Source organism: Amblyomma americanum, chromosome 7 (assembly GCF_052857255.1).
Source record: "Amblyomma americanum isolate KBUSLIRL-KWMA chromosome 7, ASM5285725v1, whole genome shotgun sequence".
Taxonomy (NCBI): Eukaryota; Metazoa; Arthropoda; class Arachnida; order Ixodida; family Ixodidae; genus Amblyomma; species Amblyomma americanum.
Window position 1 is genome coordinate 50070105 of NC_135503.1, and position 26205 is coordinate 50096309.

Consider the following 26205-nt stretch of genomic DNA (forward strand, 5'->3'; position numbering starts at 1 on the left):
GACCGGCGGTCGTCCGCCGATACAAACATTGACGAAGCCTAGGTCCACAGAGGCGCCGCAACCGCAACCGAGCGCCGATCCCTGAGCTTCCTTACCCCCTTTCTTCCCACCTCCCCATCTTGACTGGGGCCCCGCCGAGGATCGGTGAGCTGCTGTTGGGCGGGTAGTTCGCAATAACTGCTGTTACGTGTCAGCCACCGTATATGTGAGGCGTGGCTCGTGACTGTGGATAGTGTTCTGGTGGTCGGTGCTCACTCCGGGCTTTTCCTGTTTTTTGCTCTCTTCATTTTTGTGTCTGTGGTTGCTTGAGAGCACGTTTCACTTCCCCCTACTGACGTCGGGGGTGCACATTTTGGTCTACACACACTCACGTTCACTTCCGTGCTTTCGGATATACAGCGCGTGCTGTGGACTTTGTTATAGTCGGTTGTTACAGCCTCGCATTTCTTTCTTTTGTTTGTTTTTGTTTATTATTGTTTGACCAACCCGTTGGTTCTCATGCGACGAAAGTGCCTCCAGACGCCGTTTCCTGTTTTGTTTAGTTTTCAGCTCGAAGTCCTTTCCGTATATTTCGCCGCAATTTCTTGAAACCCCACTTACGTTTGCATGAGCGCTGCAGCTTTCAGGGTTTGTATACGCATCAATGTTCTTTGTTTGCGTTTAAGCGCGCACAGAATTCTTCAAGACCCATCTATTTTTTTTATTTTGATTTTTCTTGTTTTGTCATCGATAAGTAATTTTTGCATGCATTTTCACACTCCGTTTTTGTAATTCTTTCCCGCCCTCTTATCTCGAGAATTTATTGAAGCGCCGCGCATTGTTTGGGTCTCGTACCTTTTCTTCTCCGTCTTTCAGCCTTTTCCTGTACTCTTTCCACTTTAGGTTATATTACAGCAACTTCTAGGGGGTAAAATCACGTATATGTTAAAAACACGAGCTCTTTATATTCCCGGCAATGCTTGCTTCCAATCACAATTCCCGCGCATTAGGAAACATGAGTTTGCTCTATCTATATCCAGGGTTCAATTAACGTTCGAAGCAGTAATCGAGGCTTTTCCTTTCCTCATTTGGTCTTACAGCCTCGTTTAGCCAGCGTCTTGCCGAGGCCGGTTCTTCGTCTCCTTCTCTCTGACAGGAAGCGAGAGAGAGGAGGAAACAAGTCAGAATCAAATCGGCCACAGAAAGCGTTCCCTTCGAGAGGCGCTCCACATCAAAGAAACTAAAAAGCGCGCACCTTTTGCCACGTTTTGGTGTTATTATTAGGAAGTTTCGGGAAAGTGAGATGTACGAGAGGATCTGATGAGTCAATAAATGAAAAAAAGCTGATTATACGCAGATACATGAGCCATTTTTTATTTCCTGTTTTATGAGCATAAGCACGAGCAGCCAAGCTACAAACGCGTTGGTGTGGTGTCGGTCGGGCGAATGCAAAGCGCCGCAAGAACAAAGAGTCAAAACAGTGCGTTGAACATTGACCAGGCACCGAAAACTAAGACATTGCGCCTAACACGCTTTGCAAAATATGCAGGGACTCTCTATGAGGCACTTTTTATTTTAGTATGAGCTTTCTGCACAATCTGTTATTCCCACTCCCATAGGTGAGAGAAAAGAAAAGGTAGGAAAGTTTACCAGACAATGCCCGGTTGGTGACGCCACACATGGGAAGGTGTACGAACAGAAAGAAAGAAAGAAAGAAAGAAAGAAAGAAAGGGAGAAACAAACAAACAAAGAAATAACGAAAGAAAGACAGGAAAGAAAGAAATAAACAAAGAAATAACGAAGGAAAGACAGGAAAGAAAGAAAGAAAGAAAGAAAGAAAGGAAGAAAGAAAGAAGGAAAGAAACAAAGAAAGAAAGAAAGAAAGGAAGAAAGAAAGAAAGAAAGACAGGAAGGAAAGAAAGAAAGAAGGAAGGAAGGAAGGAAAGAAAGACATGTAAGAAAGAAAGGAAGAAAGAAAGAAAGAAAGAAAGAAAGAAAGAAAGAAAGAAAGAAAGAAAGAAAGAAAGAAAGAAAGAAAGAAAGAAAGAAAGAAAGAAAGAAAGAAAGAAAGAAAGAAAGAAAAGAAAGAAAGAAAGAAAGAAAGAAAGATCGTTGTGTGCATGGAGCGGTCCAAATATGATTTATAGAATATGTTTATACTTTGTAATCAACTGCTCACTCAGTCCGTCGGCTATTAACGCATTCATTAATTCATTCATTCACGTCAATGCTAAGCGCCTTGTTGAATGACTCAATTCTCCCGCCCGTTAATTGAGTCACATGCACAGCAACTTTTCATGGGACGCACACTCTCTATCAAAGTTGCTGCCGAGTTCTTACTCTCCGCAAGCCGCTTGGCGGCTAATCATCCAATCACTGAGCGTATCACTCCAGCGACAAGCACATCCTAGCTCCCTAGAACGACCGGGACAGAAAGCAAGCGAAAGAAAAGTCAACGAAAGAAAGACAGTGAAAGAAAGAAGCTTCTCGGCGCCCGTTATTTCTCCCATCCCGAGCGCCAGCCGAGTGTCCTCTACTGGCCGCGCTGTCCTTATTACTCGGTCTTTTCTTGCAATAAGCGCCGCCCGCACAGCGTCTGGAGCGTGTTGATCTTATCCCGGAAGAGGCCTCTCCTCCCCGCCACTGCCATTCAACTATTATTTCTGTTTATTTTGTTTCTTCTTGGGTTGTGTGTGACCCCACTCCCGTTTCCTCCTTTCCTTTTCTGAAAGGAACGCGAGAGAGCAGGGGATCTGCGGGATGCCGAAATAAACTTTAGTTCCTTACCGGGGTTACACACAGCCCGGCTGCTGGCTCTTTTTGTTGATTGCTCTTAGGAGGCGCCTGTGACTGAGTGCGTAGGAGCTGCATCCGGGCTCTTTCATTTAACCCTCTTTGATGTGCATACGTTTCCGTGAGCATAGTAAGGTTCAGAAGACTAGCTAGGAGACGCCTGACACTCTGTGAGGACTTGGAATAAAAGTGTACCGACAGAGAGCTGTACACTGTGTATGCGTATAAATATTCGGTTTTCTTCATTATTGCCCAGATGATCTTAGGCTGAGCTCTGCATTGCAGACGTATGAGGTCACATGCTGGGCTTGGTAGAACTGCTCCTATCGATTCTTCGTCCTATCAGAGAAGGAGAAATTCGGAATATTTACTTTATTACAGAATTGAATTAAAAGCATCGCACGACTCCTAATTTTCATGTGGTTCTGTGCGTGAACATTTATCCTGGAGAGGTCACCTGGAATGACTCTCCAGGTACCTGGATAGCGAAGTGCATAACCGACACCCTTGAAAGTGCACACTGCAATTAGTGACCCCTTCGGTAGGAGGACAGCTTACTCGTGTTATTTAGGCTTACTGGACGAAGAGGACAAAGTGTTGTACGAAGAAAATGATGAAGCCAACAGCTTTTCCTTTCTGCCATGGTGGATTAGTCAGCCTCAGCATCCTGGTTCACACACCAGCCTCAGCGTCAGCCTCCTGGTTCACCACCTAATCTCTCCCAGTCACCTCTATTCATCCAGTCCTTCACATTCTTCTAAACTTCCGCATAATTTTGTGCGATAGCAACTAAGGCAACCGAGATTTTACGGGCGATCCCCTGAGCCGCTAGAGAAACCGTAATACGCGGCGTATTCATCAGAGCCTTAGCAACTCTCTTCCATGCGACCTCGGTGCGGAACGATATCTTCTCTCTGGCTGCCGCCGCAGCCACCCACTCCAGATAGGAGAACGGTGTTCGGGGGAAGGGGGGCGGGAGGGGGGGCACCCAAGAATTTTTCATTACAAGCTCGAGGAGCCACAGTCTCGTCCGGTAAACCGTCCGCGGCTTATCGGAGCTCGTTTGAACGCTCTGCAGCTAATTACGCGCCGTCTTTTACGCCACCCCTGGCTGCCGACGCCGCACGATTGGCACGGGAGAGCCAGGGACCTTCTCCGTGCTCGAGAGCCGCCGGAGCCCGCCATAGAAATTTTTACAGCCGCGAGGGTTTTAATCTCCGGCGGAGGGACTTTACGAGGCAAATAACAAGAAGCGCTCTTACGTTTTCAGAAGTTTGAAGGAACTTTTTTCTTATCAGCGCTGCCATAAATTGAACAACCTTGATTTCCGGTCCACCTACACTGGATAACGGAAAAGTAATAATATGCGCGTTAATTTTTTTCGATAGGCAATGTGATATTTAAGATCGCAAGTGTGTGCTCCAGGAAATAACAAACCAAAAGAATTACGGTACGCTCAGACATATGATGCGGCAATTCTGTGATAAGTTGGACGTACCCTCAATGCGTGTACCAGGTGATTCAGGGAAGATTTAAGTAATAATAATAATAATTGGTTTTAGGGGGAAAGGGAATGGCGCAGTATCTGTCTCATATATCGTTGGACACCTGAACCGCGCCGTAAGGGAAGGGATAAAGGAGGGAGTGAAAGAAGGAAGGAAGAAGAGGTGCCGTAGTGGAGGGCTCCGGAATAATTTCGACCAACTGGGGATCTTTAACGTGCACTGACATCGCACAGCACACAGGCGCCTTAGCGTTTTTCCTCCAAAAAAAACGCAGCCGCCGCGGTAGGAAATAAGTTTTTGAGGTAAAAATATGTCCTTTTCAGCAAAGTATTACCAGTGTTGACGGAGACCTGAAAATCGGTGAATCATTTAAGATGCTGAGCTGGTTAACTAAATTTTAATAATTAACTTTTTAGCTAATAGAGTTAGGCGCCTAGCCGCGCCATTATATATTTGTAGCCGGTCCTTATTAATAGCCCTATCAGTTTTTATAATTTAGAAAAAGCGACTTTCTTTGGGCTGTAGTGCGACAAAATTTGGCTTTTTTGACTAGTTACGCGCACTGGAAAGGTTTCTTTGCCTGCGTGCTTACCGTAAGCCCATGTATTTTGGCACGATGTAGCCATATTTTGGTGAGCCACAGCACCTAGGATAATCCAGTTTTTGAAAATCGAAAAACTTATATGCCTATTACTAACGACCGGCTACAATTCTCTGATTGCAACTAGGCGCCGAGCTCTAATAGTTAAAAAGTTCTCAAGTAACGCTTGTTGCTCGGCTAGTCGGTACATAGCTCTACGTACAAACGTCAGCGCAAAATACGAGACATTCACAAGAAATGTGGACTGGACAACGCGCTATAAAGTTAATTATTAGAAATAAGTTAACCAGCAAACTACATAAAACGATTCACCAGTCTTTTGGTGTCCGCCAACACTGGTAATACTATGCCGCTAGATCGACAATTTTATCCCTAAAAGCGTTTTTTTTTTAATTACCAAAAAACTTCCCTGACAAACCTGGTACTGCTTTGGTGTGTGTGGTTGAGTGGGCAGCCCTTTAGACGTGGAGGGGGGGGGGGGGGGGGGGGGGGGTAATGCTTCAAGACGGTGTGGAGGTTCCTCGCTTAGGCTGGAGGCCTCACTTCAACAGAGATTAGATTCCCGCGGGGATGAGTATTACTGCTCTCACAGTTAAAAAAAAAGGTATAATTTGAAACTAAGCTCTACCTCTCCCCTTTAAATTCTATGCTAGGAAAGTATATTCTAGACTTTATCTTTAACTTTTAGCAATTCCTTGAGCGAATGCTTAAAGCGCTCTATTTTCACACCGTGACTCTTATTCAAACCAACGTTCAAATATAGTATTAAGACACGGAAACAGTTTTAATGAAGCGCTGACTCCCCAGCGAATGGAAGAAACAAGAAGAGAAAGAAATTTAGAAGGAGCCGCTCACAGTTCCCTCGAAAATCAAGCCTTCACTCTTTTAACACAACACGGGTTAGGACTCAACATGCCTAGTGAGGCTAGGAATAATTTTGTTAGCTTTCGCCCCTCTGTGTTTCCGCGAGAGCTCCTTCGCGCTTACAGTGCGTGAACGTGAAGCTGCATATCAGATTAGAATCGTTGCGGTGGTTTCTCATGACTCCTCTCTTGTTATCGCGCCTTGTTGCGATCGTGGAGACATACCTCCAAAGGTGACGGCTCTGAAAAGTGCAAGTTTTTTTTCTTAATTCCGAGCTACAAGCTCAATTACGCAGCAAAAGGCGAAGTTTTTCACGAAAGGAGTAACTCTTCCGTGACGTGCACTTCTGCTGCGGCTTGAGTTTCATTTCTTTTTTGCGGATTCTTTTCTTTTCTGGCTTTTCCTCCGATGACTAATTAGCGCTGTTCGCTATTTTCCCTCCTCAAACACAGAGAAACATTTCTTACTCAGCGCTGAAATTAGTGATGGTGGTGGTAATGGCATTGGTACATCGATGTTTATAATGCTAGTGACGGTGGGAGTTAACGAATCCGTGGACAGAAAAAATCCTCTCATAAGAGCATGACTCATACAGAACCTAAAAAAGGGAGAAATATAAAAATAAAGTACACCAGTTAAGAGCTGCATGGTGCCAGATAATAAGTTATTGAAAGGTCTCCGACTCGCAGTCATTCCTACTTAGTGCGAGAAGGTTAGCATAGCCGTAAAAATTACAGGGCTCTTAAGACTGCTTACGTACTTTGAATGAGAAAACTTTTCTGCGTCATCGTGGAATATTAGTTAACTATATTTGTTTACTATCTAGTACTAGATAGTAAGTAGTACTCAGGTCTGAAAGGCCTCTCCGTGCCTTTAAATAAAGGGTCTTTAAATAAAGGGCTTTAGAGTGAAGGCCTTTAGGAAAGACCACGCGACACACGCGTACATATAAAGCGTGAGTTTAAACGAGCCTGACGTCACTTTCGATTTAGCTAACGCCACTTATGTTTTTGCTAACGTCACTTCTATTTTCACTTGTTCTGATGACGTCATTCCGGTTCCGGGACCACGGTGATGTCACAGTGAATTGTCGTGGCCGGGGTTCGAAACAGACTTTTTTTTTAAGCGAAATTTATTGCCCCAGGGCATCAATGATGGGTGAAGGTGTGATGAATGATGTAGTATAGATTAAATGAATGGAAAAAGGTTAGCGGATTTGATGAAGTCCAGTAGAGAACGATGCTTGATAAGAAATTTTTTTCTTTCATTCCTGATGAAGTAGGTACTGCCGATGAGGTCATGAGGTCACGTTGGTTTTCTTGCCGTTTCTCGTGGATGGTCAGTAAACGCCGCATTTTGACTGATGAGCCATGTACGCATTTCGCCTTAATGAAGCAGGTGGGCAGCGTCAGGTTTTCCGCACGAGGATAGACGAGTTCATACCGGTTGGCCCTGTTTGGCGCAAAACACTAATCACGAAGTCTAACTTTGTGAACTGTAGGATAATCAAGCAAACAACCAGCGTTTAATAGTTTTAATAGATCCGTACACTCACGACAAGAGCCGCCGCGGTGGCTGAGTGGTTATGGCGCTCGGCTGCTGGCCCGAAAGACGCGGGTTCGATCCCGGCCGTGGCGGTCGAATTTCGATGGAGGCGAAATTCTAGAGGCCCGTGTACTGTGCGATGTCAGTGCACGTTAAAGAACCCCAGGTGGTCGAAATTCCCGGAGCCCTTCACTACGGCGTCTCTCATAGCCTGAGTCGCTTTGGGACGTTAAACCTCCATAAACCAAACCAAACACTCACGACAACTTCTAAGCACAATGGTTGTACGACGCATTTGTCGAATGTCGCCTTTTCAAGGCCTTTCGGGCCGTGGAATGTTAAACTTCATCTCTATATAGCCATTAGATACACTGCCCTTATGCCACCTGTGCCAATGTTTCAATCCAGGAGCTGTCGCATAGCAGTCGAATCCTTTACTACTGGGCCACCGCCAAAGTTGTTGCTGCTATTACCTATTATTTGTTCCTCATGGCCTTTGATAGTTTTCTTTAAATGCTTAGTGCTGCCTGGTCATCCACGACGTTAGGCCAGGGGAGCGTGAACCAGGAATACGTCATGCTGAGCGGTTATAGCGTGTACTACGTAAGCGGAGCATGTTGTGTGACGAACAGATCGGTTATGTAATGCAGCGACGTGATGAAGGCTGGCTGCGGTTTTAACTGTGTAGGACGAAGAAGAAAGCATAATAACCGATACAGGCGATGAAACATACCGGTAGGCCGTTGTTTTGTTTTACACGCCTAAAGAACACGCCTAAAGTCCACATACTCAAGCCCTTCCTGCTCAAAAAAAAAAGGCACCTTGTGATTTTCATCACGCTCGTTCTGCAAATTCTAAATGCGCAAATCTCACGTCGACATCGCAAAGAAACACCGTCAGCAATAGAGGCAATAAGCGCAGAACCAGTACAGGCAACTGGGATCATTTAAACTTAGAGCGCTACGTGAGGTTCTATGAGAACCAGTTGTGCGCCGCACACGTTCGCACTTTCGCGAAAAGTAAAGGCTGCTCACGACACTTGTTCAACATTAAACTATTTTCATCTGCAACAAGAAAGCGTAGCGGTGTCCGAATTTTCTTTTTTTATATATAGAATCCTAAAAACAGCTGTGACGACATCTTCTTCCGCCGACACGGTATCGGTTTTCGCTCGGACATCGGTGGACATGTCGACAACACGGCGCGCCGGCTTCATTTTTTCGAGATTTCCCATCGCTTTTTGATGAGCCGTGTTCGAGCCTAAACCACCGCGATGAAAAAGCAGTTTTCCTACGTTGTCATTTTAACTTCACCTCGGAAGTACAATTTCAAGCCGGATGAAAGAGAAAGCGTTACCCTCCTTCTTATCCTCCATGAATCTACTTTTGATGGATCCGTATTGTATTGATTAATATCTGCCTCCCGCTCACAGCAGCTCTTGTTCTGCAATATTTCAAAACTGTGCCATAGATCGGCGTTCATCTTATGGCAACGGGCTATGCGCATTGCTTTCTTCAACTCACTTAAGTAGCCATTTGGTAATGGATGCTAAAACTCTATAAAGACTATGCATAGGCATCTATTATGGATGAATAAAAAGAGATGAAGGAAAGAAGAGAGGGGTGGCTTGAGAAGTGTGAGTATAGCAGCTGGCAAAAGGGTCTCAATATTTATAAAGAAAAAGAAACTGTTTCTCGTTATCACGAGTAAATATCGCGCTATTACTGCTGTAAATTATGCTTCGAGATATTTCAGTGAATAATGTTCGAATCGCTTAAAAACTTCACGCCAAAAGTATAAGATAATATTGTGCGTTTGTGCATGTGCATGGGGCAAAATAAATTAGAAGAAAATTGCAAAATTTCATTGCAAAGCACCTAAAATTCAGTTGTGTCGCCACGCATCCGTCACATTGCTCGCCTTTGTGAGGAGTTCTTAAGCCCACGTTCAGTTGTTACTTTCTTCTTTCTTTATTCTTTCTTTCCTGTTTCCTTCGGTTACTTTTTCTTGCTTCTATTTTTCATGTGTTTACATTCTTTTCTTGGTTACGTATTTCCTTCGTCCTCTCCTTCTTTATTCTATCTTTCTTTCCACAGCATTCCTTTCTCTTCCTTCTTTTTCTGTTCATTTAATCTATTATTTTCCCTTCGTTTCTATTTTTCCTACTTTCGAACGTTTCGCGTTCCTTGAAATTTTTTCTTTTCTTTTCTGTGCACATTCTTATGTTTATTGTATTTATCGCTAAAGAGCTGTCAGGACACTATGTCTATATTAACTGGTTTTCACACTCGACAAGGTTTTACAAGTGAGCAGTTTATCGGCGAGGAATTATTGCCGATTTTATTGTTCATTTCAGAATACTCGGGCTATTTTTTGCACATGACTTTGGTTCGGAGAATGAAATCCGTCAAGCTAAATAATCGAAACAAATTAGTTACGCTAAATCCGCACAAGCCGGAGAATATTTAGTTCTGAATATCGTAAGCTCGCCGACATCTAATTAGTTTAAGAGATTTTCACTAACGTGCGAATTGAGAAGAGACTTAAACTGTCTCACCTCCAATACAGGGTGTGCCTGCCGCTGTCAGCCACCTGTTAAAAAGGAAAAAAAATGGTCAGATAGATGACAGACACAGAAGGAATGGGGCAAACGCATATTTCTTTTGCCTAAGCGTGACCTACCAAAAGGCGCATCAGTATGCGTTACTCTATAATAAATAAAATCGTCCCTAGCTGCTTCAGGCAAACACCAACGAAACGTTGCTTGCCTCCAGTTGTAGGTATGTACGGTTTTTTTTTCTTTTAAGCCTCAGGTTCATGTTAGCTGGAACGCGCTGTAAAAAGGAACACCTTCTATTTTGCGTCTTTTACCCAAGATGATGATGATGAATTTTTATGGTGCAAGGGAATCTATGGCCAAAGAGCGCCATGACACAAGGTATTTTTTTAATTCTCAAGGTGGGGCCAAAGAGCCATTTCCCAAGCATTTCACCCTAAATAAGCCGAACATCAGACCAGGGGAAAGCTTGTACCCATTGTATCACCGGTGGGCACCCGGCGGCACTGGGGATCGAACCCCGCACCTCCCGCATGCGAGGCCTTTTACCCATGACATAATTCGCAGCATCCTCAACATTTTTGGGAGCATCAATCTTTTTCCTTCACTACTTTTTCTCCCTCCCTGTTCTCATATCAACCCACTCTCCTAGAAGCTAAATAAACTCTGCGTTTTACAGGTCAAGTCAAGCACGAAGCACTCGTCTCAAGCACCACTTCAGCCATTAAAAAGAAAAAAAAAGCACTGCACGCTCACATGTCTTTCGAGCAGCGCTCCTCGCAAGGGTTATCAACTCTGCTCTGTTAAAAACATGCAGTGCTGGAAAAGGTTGACTAGCGGTGTCCGCTAAGTGGCGAAGCCGCCTCGCCTGTCATGCTCCGTCAGCCGTGTGTCGTCCTGCCCTGCTCAGCCGCTCGCTATCTCGAAACCTAGTTAATCTTCTCGACACGGCTGCATCGGATGGATGCGTCGTGAGACACGCGTCCCTGTTTCCCACTCCTGACAAACACCGAGTCCCCGTTCTCACCAGCCTCCGTCCCCTGCCTTCCCGCACCGCCCTGTCCCCATCCCTCGACATCCCCGCCTCTCCAGACACGCTGGCGAGACACGACGTACGCGTTCGCCTCGGCAACTTCGAGCCTAGCGGCCGGATTATCCATAATTAACGCCGTAAAAGGGGAACAGCCAAAAGAGTCGGCCCCCTGCGCTGCACTTGCGGGCTGACTCATGTTTGTGCGCGTTTCTCGGGTAAAGGGAGGAGGTGCCCGGACTCGCAATTAATTACCGAGTTTAAGCCGACGTAATTGCTTTCCGCCGATCCGTCATTTAAGTGAGCACACTCCAGCGCGGAGTACACTGATAGCGGCTCGGACGTGTTTGCCGCGTTCTCACGATACCCGCCTCCCGCCCTTCTTCTATACTTAATAATTCTCGGAGACGCGGCCCGCTTGAAATCATCGGGCGACGCAGCGGAACGTTGCAGACGCAGTGGTGTGTACGTGCATGCGCTGGTCAGCTTAATTCCGACAAGAAAACCGGCATTAATCTTGATCGTTGGCGTTGCTTCATTTCGGCTTGTGAGCGATGTGATCTCGTTCCTCGCTCTATGGCGACGTTCAGTGACGGAGCTGTGTTTTGGTAATCGTACTGCTCAACGAGTATTTAGTTTATACTTGTGCATGTTCCTTCTTTTGTGGCCAAGCGTCGATTTCCTGTGGTGAGGAATAGCTTTAGATCAGTTCAGCATGAAACTTAGTTTCATGTTGCTTCAGGGTGAATTACAGTGAGGGGCGATATCATTAGCCCATTCGCCCGATTCTGGATTCAGCAACTGGTCGTAAAAAATGTCGCCCAGAGTAAGTGGTCAATAGCGTAACTTAACACATATTCTCCAACCAATTCGACGTCACAGCGAGTGAAATGTTAAATGTTTAAGCAAACTTCAGTCTGATCCATCCCCCCTTTTTTTTTCTATTCGACAGCGAAGCCTTTGATGGTGCACATCTCGTGATCACAAAGTCACCATTACTTGGGGTCACGTGACATCGCATGATTGTGACGTGAGTCGCCGTCACATAACTGGTCACACGACGTCATGAGACTGGTGAGATGACATGGGATAGTGGAGTCGCTTCAGTGGACCGCAAAGAGCAAAAGCATCAGCCGCACAAGCAAGAACTTTGCTGTGCCGATGAAACGCATTCATGAGAAAGCATAAGAGTAGAGGCATTTTTTCGTTTTGTATCAACCCGCCGCAGCGGCTGAGTACGGCAGCGGAGCTCGAGTTTCCATGCACTATCCTTCCCGTCCACGGTGCTTGTTTTTTGGTTGCAAGTGGAATAACGAATACCGGATGTATGCAGTGATTTTTACCCACGTTAAGGAACACCTGGTGGTTAGAAATGATTCGAATCCATGCACCACGGCATGCCTCATAAACTAAAGTGTCTAACATTAGCTCAAGAAAATGCATTCGCTCGCAGCGACAGTTCAGCGCTTTCGCGTTCGGCTCCTGATCCCAGGTCGCGGTCTAAAACCAGGCCTCCGCAACCGTATTTTGTGCAAGGCGAAATACAAATTAGCCTATAGGTTGCGCGATGTCAGCGCGCGTTGAATAAACCAAGGCGGTCTAAATTACTCTGCAAACCCCCTCAACGAAGTCTCTCATAACCCCCTATGTCTCTCCAGGACGTTATTCTCCGCATAACAACCCACCAGCCTAAATGCAAAATTGCACCAAAATGCATTCGTTTATCATTTATTTCTATTCAATTTTTTTCTTGTTCTGAAAATATTTCAAGTTTGTTTAGAAACCATTCATTCCTATTTCCTTTGCTTTATTCTGCCTGTGATTATGTTACATTTAGATCGTTCTATTATTAAACCCCTAAGTTTCATTCCGCTGAACGCAGCATGTAATGTCGCGCTGGAATGGCAGTAAGAAACAAAGGCAACGACTGCTTAATAGGAAAAGTGGTTTCGGCCCCCTAGGCAGAGAAAAAAAAAGAGAGATCGGTTTTAGTTGACATTTGAGAGCACATTTCATACCAAATCTTCACATTGATCGATTGATTCATATGAATGATGGGCTGGTTTACTGATTCAGTCGCCACAGGCGTTAACCACTTCCCAGCTCGTAGACAACTTAATATAAATATTTCTAGTTCACACTTGGCACAGGCTTGAGAGATTTAGTTTCCTTCTGACCAACATGTTTTATTTTATTTTTTTGCATAACGGAGTAGTATCATCCACGTCAGGTTGACTGCAATTGCGAAGACCTTGCTGCAAGCATCAGCTTTGAGCTGAGCGACACGCGTCACCCCGAAAAAACCACGCATCGAGTGAGACCACAAGAAACAGCGCGTCGCATCGATCTCGGTTGAAATCGAAGCGTGTCGGGTCGATGCGAAACTTTCTCCCAAACACGAAGCTTTCTCGTGTCGCATGGTCGAGCTGATGCACGGTTAGGTTAGGTTAGGTTAGGTTAGGTTAGGTTAGGTTAGGTTAGGTTAGGTTAAGACACGTGTGTTGTTTACAGAAAGAACACTCCACTCTTCATTGCCTTCATAAGCAAAATCGAATTTCTGATGAATGTGCGGACGGGATCAAATGAGGTTAGTAAACGACCTGAGGAACAGTTCGAACTGTCGAGCTTAAAATTTTGGCTTCGCAATGGGTCACCATTAAGAAAAAAAAAAGTGGTAGGGTTTTAACGTAGTTAAACCGAGTCTACTCGTTCGTTCTTCGCATCTTCCTTCTGGCATCTGCATGTGCACGCAACCGGGTTTAATTCTCGCTCTTCACCTTCACACCCTCTCTCTCCACTCGGCGCTGACTGGCGCTACGCCCTCCTCCCATTGGCTGCAGCTTGCGCGACGCTCCTTCAAACTTACCCCAGCTTCCTCCCATTGGCTGCAGCTTGCGCGACGCTCCTCCGAACTAACCCGAGCTAACCAGAATTACTCGGTCAACCTCGGTCTAGACGACGCCCGCTCAATCCCGGATAGGAGTGCCGCTGAGTGAAGGAGTGCGTTAGTGGAGAAAGAAGACTCGGTTCTAATTACATATTTACAAGCATGTTAGTACAGAAGTGAGCTGCTCCAACGGCACCCGCCGTCCAAGTTTTATACATTTCTTTTTCCCTAAATTCCCCAGGTTGAGGACGCTCTCGCCGTAGTAGGAGTGGCCGAAAACTTTCACTCGCACGCACAAACGGTGGTGGTGGTGGTTGTTGCTATGAAGAGGGGGAGGGGGATACTGGCCCAAACGTATGTTGGCCCTTTGGGCATCACTCTTGGGGACCAGGGGAGGGGGGATAGGGAATGTAGGGGGGGAAGGGAACAAACGGACACCCCCGCACACATGGACACGGCCCTGGCATGAGTTGAGCCCGAGATAGGGGGGGACGCTGTCGGAGTCCGGCCGGGCCGCGGTTAGGCCCGCCAAACTCCCACGGTCGGTGACCCCTATTCTTCATTCGAAGAATCCGACGTGCAAAGACGAAGCACCGGGTCGGGAGATAATCCAAAGTGGTTGTGCCATTAGCGAGGCCGACGACTGGTGTGGACGAGCAGCACCGAAGACATCCGAAAAGGTTCACTCCCACGCTGGAGCTCTTGCTCGTTCGGATCCTGGGAAGCCTATTGGTTGTGCCAGTACTGAGCCCGCGGAAGGTTTGAAGACGGCCGCGGCCGCTTGCTGGCCGCGACGGGGACTCCTGAAAGCGGATTTTCTCAAAATCCTTCTCCCCGTTTGGTCCCACGCCATGACTAGGCGAAGCGCGGTAATGGCACCACGCTGACACATGGCGAGAGTTGCTGTCTCGGTGGCAAATCACGAGGCCTACTGGCGCCAATCCTAATAACTACTTCAAGCTCGTTACTTTTTTTGCACAAATATATTACGTATTTCATATTTCTCCTTTATCCACAGTCTCTCATACTGCCTGGAATCATGGGGATGAACCTACAATAGCTATGTCCAGCCAATCAGAAAATTGCAGAAACGATCATTACGAATCATAACGCATTCTAAGCAGGGCCACCTCCGCAACCCATTATTCCACGACCTACGGATATTACCCTTCAATTCTCTAGGCCTCCAAAAACAGCAACTGTCGTAAACAGTATCGTAAAAAACAACCACCCCTTCCATACGTCCCTCTTCCATACACCATCGCGTACTACCCGAAATGTAGCAGTAGCCAACCTTAATCTACCGCCCACGCACAACGTTTATGGATAACGACGGCTCTCTTTCGTTGGTGTTCAGAAATAGAATACTCTTCCACAACAAATAAAGTACGCTCAAACTTTCGCACTTACAGCTAAAGAATTCTTTCAGCGCATGCAATAAATATGTTAAAGCTGATCTATCTGCTGTTCGCATCAGATTTATTATTGCAATTTAGCATGCACGATGTTTTTGAATTTAAGCGACTGTTCCTTTTTATGCTTTGCTTTTGTCATTTCTAATATGTATATATCCCTCTCACCACTCTTTCAAGCTTTTATTGTGCATGTAACGAAGTGTCTGCATTATAGAATTTCATTTCTTGCACCCATAAGTAGTCTACGGCTACGGGTGCAAACCATGCTGAACACACTTTTACTGTGTTTTCTAGGATAAATAAAGAATTTGAATGGGAATTTTGAATCCACACAACGTAGTCCTCGTAGAAATGCCGCCCAACATCGTCCCAAGAAAGTATCATAAATGTGGAAAATTATTACGCCGGTAGGAAAATGTAAGCACGCCCCACATTTACAATTCCCTTTTACAAGACTTTCTGAATACGTTCTGCCAAATATTACTTTGTATCGACTTTCTCCATTAGCCTCTACGTTCACTAGAACGCAAGAGGACTCTGAATCCCCCGCTCGGTTTTGCCTGTCTTTCTCTCTCATTCCACTGTTCTTAGAGTGAGGGTATTTTCTAAGAGCGCACTCCTTTCGTGAGGCCGGAGCCAAAAACGTCTTGACAAAGCTACAGCCCCAAAAGTCTTCACTAAAAACTTGAGACAACTTCCTGTAACAATTTAAGTCGTAGTACTGACGTCAGAGAGTGCTTCGGCGGAAACACTACGGCCTTTGGTTGATGACAGCCCCCCTACTTGGGAATCACGACAAAGTGCACCTCGCAAGCGGTACGAAGGCACACTAAAGGCGATTCGGCAGGAAATCAAGTGCCCGTCAACAAAGCAGGGATCTCATTATATTCAGCTATACTCGAGTTGCTGTCTATGAAGCTCGCTCAGTAGGCGGTCGGCTGCCCCGCGGGAAAACACAGGGCAGCTATTGAAGGATGGAGCCACGCATTCTCAGCACTTTCAGAGGGCGTACAATGCTACCCTTGTTTTTAAACACCCGTATCTTCTTAACGCACGCTTTACTGGGGATAACATTGCCGCTTTCTGTCTTTCCTTCCTTCCTTCCTTCCTTCCTTCCTTCCTTCCTTCCTTCCTTCCTTCCTTCCTTCATTCATTCATTCATTCATTCATTCATTCATTCCTTCCTTCCTTCCTTCCTTCCTTCCTTCCTTCCTTCCTTCCCTCCCTCCCTCCCTCCCTCCCTCCCTCCCTTCTTCCTTCCTTCCTTCCTTCCTTCCTTCCCTCCCTCCCTCCCTCCTTCCTTCCCTCCCTCCCTCCCTCCCTCCCTTCCTCCCTCCTTCCTTCCTTCCTTCCTTCCCTCCCTCCCTCCCTCCTTCTTTCCTTCCCTCCCTCCCTCCCTCCCTCCTTCCTTCCCTCCCTCGCTCCCTCCTTCCTCCCTTCCTTCCTTCCTCCCTCCCTCCCTCCCTTTCTTTCTTCCTTTCTTTCTTTCTTTCTTTCTTTCTTTCTTTCTTTTTCTTTCTTTCTTTCTTTCCTTCTTTCTTTCCTTATTTCTTTGTTTCCTTCTTTCTGTCTTTCTTTCTTTGTAGAACGAAGTAGTGGCATTAAAATAGGGCCATGAGAAGTTTTCCCGTTTGAGTAGAAAAGTACGAAAGCCAGGAGCGTTCCCCTCGAATTTCAATTTTCTCGCCAATTCAACAAAGGCGACCTCTTTCATATGGAGGCTGCGCAATAAGAAGGTGCCTTCTGCATTTGGAACACGCCAGGCTCCAGCGAAACGAATCCCTTAAGGGTTCATTTCGTGGCGGCGAATAACGCAAAGAATTAAACGACAGTAGCCGGTGACATTATTACGTATACAGTGACCTGCTCTGATTCAGAGGAATAAGAAATATTAAAATCCGCCCCGACCCTTTTGCGATATCAAGTATGGTAATATATCACCAATGCCTCTAGCCAGAAAGGAGTAAAAAAACGAGCAAGATGTCCTCTGGCGCTGTTCCTTTCTACTCCCATATAGCGCATTCCTGTTTAGAGTGTAGCAAAAGCGCAGTGTATGCCCCCATTACCCTCTCCTTTTCTTTTACGTCAATAGAGCCATGTTGACAAAGTGTGATCAAATATTTCTCGGCATCGAAACATGCTATGTCAGCAGCTGGGGTCTATCAAGGATGCTCCGCGCATAACTAACCCAACCTAAGCTTGTACAGAGGCATTCTGCTACCGATGTCGGTTTACTAAAGGATAGACAAGCGAAGTTGATATGAATACTGTATGAAATCAAATTCCCGCTTTCCGTAAACAGTGCCTTGTTGGCGTATACAGCATTTCAGCTCTGCCACAGATGTTTCTAATTTCAGGCCTAACGTGTTTAGGGCGTACATGAAGTGGCATGAAAACTCACATAACGCTTGCAATTAGTCAAATAGCTGAATACGCGGAACACCGTGAACGTTTAGAGAAATAAACGCGAAATCCAGCCTACAAAAGTACACCCTGAATCGATAGTGGGTCTAGTAAACTTATAAGTTATCTTTTGTAGAATGTTACTATTCGTGGGTAAAGAAACTATCAATGCGTTCGCATTACTTGCCACCAAATCCGTTCTAGCGACAGACAGAACCAGAGGCAAGATTTTTGGTTAGCGTATGCAAACCTTATTTCCCAAAGCTCATACGAAATACCAAGAGCCAGCTCAATTAAAGCGATTCTGCTTGCTGCAACTAATCTCGAATGGCGTGGCAACGTTCCGCCGAGTCAGACGCACTGCCGGTAGCAACCTGCAAACTGTCAGACCATCGGGAAACGACATGTACAGGAAACCCTACGAAGCAGAACAGGAGTGCTTGCTCCTATTACCGCGCCTGCATGCCTGCTTCTTCCAGAGTTCAAATTTTTTTTTGGTAGCATGATGCAATTTTACTCCAGTTCTAGCCCAGATACAAATCTCCAAATCATCTAATGTTTAATGATGGCACAAAAATATGACACGCGTATTCGAATGAGTTAGCCAGTACTCTCGCATGCACCCAGGAGGCAACACTGTCCCGAAGGCAGGAGCCGACGTACCCCCCTTTTAACCCTCTTCAAAAAAATGGATAAGAGAAAGTTGCAAAGACTATAAATAAATGGAGATAAAAAATGCATCGACTCGTTTAACCCAGAAGAGGCGAGCTGAAGAGCTTGACCGCTGCGCTTGACACCTCCCGGAGCCGATAGGCCGCAGGCGTGAGCTTGCCATCGGGACATATCGGACGGCTGGCGTCTGCGGTCGATCCTCTTCTATACGCCCCGCCACAGATCAACGGAGCCCTGCGCTCGCCGCGAGGCTTAGCGAAAGAGCAGCGCTGTCGCACGAGAACCACACAAAGTGAGGGGGAAAGGGGGGGAGGGAAGTTTTCGCCCCATGTGTGCTTCTCCTAACACTCCGCGCACCTGCACGGCGCGGTGCTGGGGACGGTGCTAAGTTTTAAGCAAAAATTGAAACCCAAAATGTTAACCTAACATGCGGAAAAAGCTTAAAAATGAACCCGCAAGCAGGGCCCGAAAGATAGGAGAAAGTACCGAGCGGTTCGCCGGAAATCGCGCTCAACTTCCGGTTTGTGCGCGCCTGCGGGGTTGATGCGCGATTTAAGGAGGCGGCCTGAGAAACTGCGGAAGCACGAAAAAGGAGCTATAAGAAAAGAAAAGAATGCAGAAGATAAGAGAGGAAGGCGAAGCAAGATACAAGGAATGTGTAGCCAGTCTAGAAAATAAGCTTCTCCTCGCGTAAGCTATAGCCGGATGCGAGTCATTCACTTTTTAGCTACTCGTGAGCGTACTTATGTCGTTATGTTTGTTCTGAACGTGTGTATGCATCTAGCCGTTTTGTTTCTGCGACCGCTTTTGGGTATTCTTTTTGCTATCGCTTACGTGGCGGAAGCTGTCGCGTCTTCGAAGTCCTTATCGGCGAGTCCAAAAGGCACCTCACGAAAGACCCCCTTCACGCGTGCAGTTACGAGCGGAAAAACAGGAATAGAGACCTTTATTTCCCCCGATGATCCGGCGCTGAATTGATCGATCAACTTCGAATCAGGTCGCTTTAAAATGCGGCGTAAGCAGACGTTTTTCTTCGTATTCTTATTACTTATGACAGAGTTCATCAATTCCACTCGTTCTATCCCGCAAGTATTCGCTTTGGAACGTTAAACCCCATTAACCCGTATTTTTGTTTATAAGCTGTACCTTGTATTCGCTTGCAACTTTCGCATTATTAGTCTGACAAAACAAAAACAGTATGCAGTTTGTTCTATAGAGTACAGCAGCACAGCTCTCGCAGTAAAAAACTGACAAGACGGTCACAAAACCTGATGCCAGAAAGCTCCGATAGCAGTTGGATTCACGCGCGATGCTTAGTTTGATGTTTTTACTCTAAGACGAGGCTAGACACACGCGACAAAACTCTTTTGGGGGTTGAAGGTGATGTGTGGGTGGGTGGCGCTGCTGAAAGGTAGAGGTGGAGCGGGAAGGAGGGTCGAGGGTGGAGGGAGGTGGTGGAGGGAGGTGAGGTGGGGAGGTAGCTGGTGAGTGATGCTTCTAGATGTCTAGTGTATTTACAACTGCATCTTTGAATTCGATTTCGCCGTCACTTTTTCGTTCCGTTGCTGCGGGTGCTTCTAGTGGGTGGATACCTTGTGGAGGGTGGGATAGGTCAGTTGGTGGTGGGTGGCGCTCCTAAAGGGTAGATGTTCCACTCGTCGAGCCTACACGCTGAGAAAGTATCTTGTGTTCACATAGATAACGCCGTCATTTTGACCAAAGGCAGTAAAATGTAGGTAAAGTAAGTGAATTAATACGGCATTTCTATTATATGTTGTATATGCTATTTCTACGCTATCTCCTCAGCATGTCAGCACAACACATCCCCGCGTTTAAAAGCACCTTTTGCGAATTTGTCAAAACGGCTTTCCATGCATGCCCGACAGCAGATGCTTTTCTCGTCAGCATCGCCGGCGGCGGCACCAGCTGGCTCTGACGTCAAGCTCTCAGAGGCGATGACGAGACCGATCACGAAGACCACGCCGTGCTTGACACTCGCACGCGCCCAGGGCAAGAAATTGCAAGTGGCTTAACTTAGCTCACCCTGGAATTCAGCGAAAAGCAAGCACGCTTCCCAAGCGTATGAGGCTCGTCCATGGCAGCTCCGCGACAGCCGTTCTACATATATACCCACACGACGACGTGCCTATGACGAGGCTCAATGTCAAAGGTGAACTCAAGGTCAGAGGTCAAACGTCAAGGTTCAAGGGTTCGGCACCATAACTGTACCGCACATGGTCATACACGCCTAACATGGTTGGGCTCAAGGTCGTTCAATGTCATTCTCCGGCCTACGTGACGACCGCTTTACCTAGCGCAGCAACCCTTTTTGCTTCAAAAAAAAAAAAAGAGCGGGTGCACCCAGTGGCAGGCGTGGGTGGGCGGGAGCACGCTAGCTATTGCACCGCGGGCGACTACAGCGTCGCTTCCGGCGCGTGATATACTTCATGAAGAGCAAAATCGCAAAACAGGACGAGACTGAGGCAGGCGACAACACAGGGCGGTGTTGACGACGTCGACGACGCCAGCCGGAATGCAAGGGCGACAGAGATGCCAGGAGGACCATTTCGGGGAAACATGTATTGCGTGTGGAGAGGCAGCGGTTTGCTTCAGCGAATGCTGCGCGCTATTAGGAATGGCCGCCAGCTGGTATTAGGATTAACGCCAGCATGTCTCGAGGATTGCCACCAAGACAGAATCTCTCGCCAGGTGTCTGCGGGGTGCATTTACCGCGCTCGCCCGGTCGTTGCTGCGTGGGACAAGCGGGGAGCGGGGTTCTGCGAAAATCCCTTTAAGGAGTCGCTGCCACGGGCCGCGAAGTGGTTCCGGTTGTCTTCCGATTTTCCCCGACGTCTCCACCGACCCGACTACCCCTGGCCTCACGGGCACAGCACCAGCGTGGGAACGGATCGTCACAGTGGCTTGTCTGCAGGCTTCGCCGGCCATCGCTAATAGCAGAACCACTGGGGATTATCTCCTGACGGGGCTGCGTCTCGGTTTCTTCGAAGTTCACTGACCGGCGGAGAGTGGGCCGACCACCTGACGTCTCCTGCCAGCCCGACGGTGTCCTGGCCGCATACCCCTTTCCCTAAAGCTCAACTTAATCCAGGGGCGCGTCCATGTGTGCGGAGGTGTCTGTTTGTGTGTGACAGCGCGAGTTTTGTCCGCACCCACCACGGCGAGGGCGTCCCCTACCTGGGGAATCTAGGGAAGACGCAGTGTATAAAACTGGACTGCAGATGCAGTTGAAGGAGCTCACTTCAGAACTCAAAAGCTTGTAAATATGTAAAATAAACCACGTCTTCTTCCTCCACTAACGAATCCTTCACTCAGCGGCACTCCTGTCCTGGACGGAGCGAGAAGATAAGAAGTTGACTTCTACCGCTCCGTACGCGGAACTTACCCATTGAAGCTTCCGTTTCATTAATGTGTGAACATTAGAGGGGACATGTCGCTGTGAAAGTGGCATATGAGTAATCAGAGTGAATCCGTAGGAGTAAAGCCTTTCCCACCGCGGCAGGTGGCAGTTAAGTCAATGATTGGTTCCGAGAGGTTACTGGGAAGCACAATCAGGTTTGTACATGTCCCACCGGTGGCACCACTTCACATCTTAGGGCAGGGGTGCCTCGCTTAACTGCTGCACCTCTGCGCCAGGAGTACTGGTATGATGACTCCCAGGGATCTATGAATGTTAAGTAGAGGATGACCAATAACGCAAATATGTGCATGAACCAATACGCTATCGCGTCATACCCTTAAGGCGGCGCTTAAATGTGTACTAAAGAGTAATATGAACTAGTCTTTTTACCCCGGGAAATCGATCTACACGTTCCGAGCATTCTTATAAACTTCGAACTATTGTACTGTGCGGCCGATTACTATATTTAAATCGTATTAAACATCCCGGCTCCCGCCTTTTTTTTTTACTTTAACTCAACGCTGAAGGTAGGAGGAGTCAACGAACGCGTGAAGTGCCCTTCAGCCAGTCCCGTGGCGGCTTGCCGCTCTGTCATCGGCGGAGTGATATGTAAACCAGAGACCACGCTAATTTTTTATTTCTGTGGGCCTAATTTGCGGCTATATTGTCTGTGACTGAAACTGTTTATTCACAGAAGCCTAAAAAACAAAATAAAAGCAAAAGCGAAGTCGCCGCTGGACTGGCTGAAAGGCACTCCACGCGTTGGTTGACAGCGCCTACCTACCGCGTGCAGTTAAAGAAAAAAAAAAAGGCGGGAGCCGGTACGTTTATTCCGATTTAAATTGGGGAAATCGGCCGCGCAGGACAAAAATTTGAAGTTTCTAAGAATGCTCGGAACGTGTAGATCGATTTCCCGAGGAAAAAAGACAAGTTCAGATTCCTCTTTTGTGCACCTTTAAGTGGTTCGAACCCGGCGGCGGCGGCTGCGTTTTTATGGAGGCAAAACGCTAAGGCGCCCCTGTGCTGTCCGATGTCAGTGCACGTTAAAGATCCACAGGTAGTCGAAAATATTCCGGTGCCCTCCACTACCGCACCTCTTTCTTCCTTTCTTCTCTCAGTCCCTCCTTTATCCCTTCCCTTACGGCGCAGTTCAGGTGTCCAACGATATATAAGACAGATACAGCGCAATTTCCTTTCCCCCAAAACCAATTATTACTATTATTTAAGTGCCCCCCCCCCCCCACTTTTATTTGAAGTATAAGGGGCAGATCATGACAGTGACGTCATCGCCACGCCAAACTGTATAACAAAACAGCCTGAATCATCTAGTCCAGGACACTATGTTTTATTCCAAGAAATTCATGACACTGAACGTTCAGCTTGTAGCTATCAACACTCTTACAGCTTCTCATGAAGTTAAGAGCGAAGATAGCGAGCCTAAGATTATCACCATTCAAAACTGTGCACCTGAATAGCCTGGATCGATGAGCCAGCTTGAAGATCGTGCACTGTGCGCCCGCTCGCAGAAAACCGAATGGATGCAGTGGATGTTGCAACACGTCATTTCTTTCGACTTCCCTTTGACTCCAGGCGGCCTGTAATCCTTTTAAATTATTTGCGCTCGGAACGACATTTGTGAAACGCCATTTTGTCTCGTGGTGGCAGCAGGAGGTCGTTAACACGCGTCACAAATAACTTATTGTCTAATGACTTAGCCTCGAATATTCTCAAACCTTTTCAGCACACTTCAACCGAATTAGCCACAGAAATCATTTTTTGTCTTCTTTCCTGAATAATCTAGAGGCACAACGGAGGAAACGTCCTTGAAGTACGAGCAGATTGTAATGCCCTCTCTGAGCGTCCTCGTAAGACAAACTTTATAAGATTGCACTCCAGAAATCAGACAACAAAGAAACAGAAATGGCTTAAAGGCAAGCGATGATTGTTACGTAGTGACGAGGCGACACTATCAAAGCTAGAGAAACAGACTCGCAAGCGGAACCTTACTCGAACGGTATACCCCACCGAACAAACGAAGCGACTGTATACAGGCAAGACTAAAGAAGAACAGGATCGACATACGCATTACTTCGGATAATTCGCCAACCAGCACCACCAATTTCCCGTCGTTATGAATAGACGTACGGATGCGCACCTTTTCAATGTGACTAATTAAGGCTCCCCCACACCACAGGCGACATGGGAACGGGGCCTCATTCGAACAGTAAAATTACGCGAAAGCTGCCGCCATATACCACAGCACGCACTAAACACCGCCCACCGTTCTCTCCCTTATCGAGTCATTCACCTCTGCCACCCTGTATCTCTCTCGTCATCATCTCATCTCCCATTCCGCAACCATCGCATTGAGTCGGGATTCGAGGGATGCATACTCCCATTCATTCCTCCCTCCGGGCGTCGCCTGAAGGAACCCAGTGGTGGCGTGCACAACGCAACGCCTGTATTTTACCCGCCGTAATGGGACGGAGAACGAAGGGCTTGCCAAAGAGTAGAAGGAAAGTACGTATGTAAAGAGGGGAAAAAGAACACTTTCCACTCCGGCGGAATACAGGGAGGAGGCCGATCGGCGCTTCAGTTGCTCGGTTCTTTTCACGGTGGCGCTTCAGGCGTGACATCCCCGCGTAGCGGCGGCGCAAATTACCCGTGAAAGGCACCCGAACCGCTCGCTGCGCCCATTGTCGACGTGCCGCCACCTCACCAACCCTTCCTCTCGGCCGCACTCCCTCTCCGCGCACGTGCCGCAACAACACCTCCCCCTCATCCTCTAGGATGCTTTGAAAGGCAGCGAGAAAGCCCGTATTTGGGTACCCTAGACATTGCTCATAGAAAGGTCGATACAGCTGCGCCATTAAACAAAACTTTCGCGCGCATTGTGCATCGCAGCATATCTTCGTGCTGTAGTGCAATGCGGAGCTCACTCTGTGATATACGACAGGTAGCCCAATTAAACATGAAATGAAAGACCTCTTAGAGAAGGTTTCGCAAGTTTGTTTCTGTAAAACCCCGTGATATTGTTTCGAATAAAGGAGCGCTATTACTACGCTTAGTAACATGCTTGTGTCTGTGGATTGACACAGTGAGCATTGTTGAGCGTAGCAGAATGCACGGAGATATCGATATATAGCTATGGGAATGTTATGTTTGCCAATCGCGTAAAAGTGAGGGGCAATCCCGATTTCATCGCCACCTGTTACGTGTCAGACACGAATGCTTGAGTGACGTAAGAACGCTAGAGCATCACGGCAGCACACACTCCCCCAACCTCCAGAACGCTACACCCTTCCTGTCCGCCGAACTCTGGTGACATTTCTGACTGTATAACGAAAACAGAACACGAGGCTAACGCTGCTGCAATTAAAACTGAGAAAAGAGCTAGACTACAATCTAAATTCGCTGGAAGTCTACCTGCTAAGTAACAAGCAACGTAGGGTAAATGTACAAAACTTCTGAACTGCAACTGAGTAATACCCGTCAACCGCATCCTTCGGCCGAATAGGTTGATTCTGGTGCAGTTGCAACGGCCTTTGGTCCACAAAACTTCGCATTTGACCGGAAAAGAAAACAGAGAAGAAAGTGCTTTGTCCTGGGAAAAGCCGCGAGGAAGTTCGCAAGACGCGTATGTTAATGTCCGAAAGGCGGGAAAAAGTGTTGCTTATGGCTTAAAACGCGATAGCGTTAAGGGTCCCGTTAAGCAAAAAGCCTGGTGTATTCTGCGTTGCCGTATCGACAAAAGCAGACGATGAACCAGCCACCTAAATCACGAGGCATTGTGACATCATCACAACCCGCCCACCGCGGCCATCATCACAACCCGCCCACAACCTGCCCACCGGACTGTGATCAAACTGCCTACCACGGCAGGTGGCAGTTAAATGAATGATTGGTCGGGAGAAAGTTTCTTGGGAAGAGCAACCTGTGTCAAGACCCACCAGTGTCTGCGTTTGAAACAGCCGCCAGCCGGCGCAGCGGCGCATCGCTTAACCGCTGCGTATAGGGTCTCTGCCGCTGCATAACTACGCCAGGAATTGTGTGAGCACTCCCCGCGATCTATGAATGAACAATAATAATAATAATTGGTTTTTTGGGAAAGGAAATGGCGCAGTATCTGTCTCAGATATCGTTGGACACCTGAACCGCGCCGAAAGGGAAGGGTTAAAGGAGGCAGTGAAAGAAGAAAGGAAGAAAGAGGTGCCGTAGTGGAGGGCTCCGGAATAATTTCGACCACCTGGGGATCTTTAATGTGCACTGACATAGCAGAGTAGAGATTGTGCAATTCCGCATATGTGAGCATATAGGCAGAACCTAGGCTACAGAGAAGTATACGCGCGGGAGGGGCCTCTGAGACTCTGACACTATCGCATTGTAGGTACACTTAAGGGTAGGTTAAGGGTTATGTGGTGATCAAAAAGAAAGAACAGTGCCAATGCTTGCGAAGCGAGACGCAAAGAGGACCGCAGGTCGCAGAAGGGATTCATTAACGCTATTGAGTCATACTCTTCAAGCGAAGCTTAAATG

General features: G+C 47.1%; 1 long non-coding RNA gene across 1 annotated transcript in view; it reads right to left on the reverse strand.

Annotated features, from left to right (window-relative positions):
- The window catches only part of LOC144097104 (uncharacterized), a 506086-nt gene that overhangs the window by 175842 nt on the left and 304039 nt on the right, over window positions 1-26205 (reverse strand). The window lies entirely within an intron of this gene.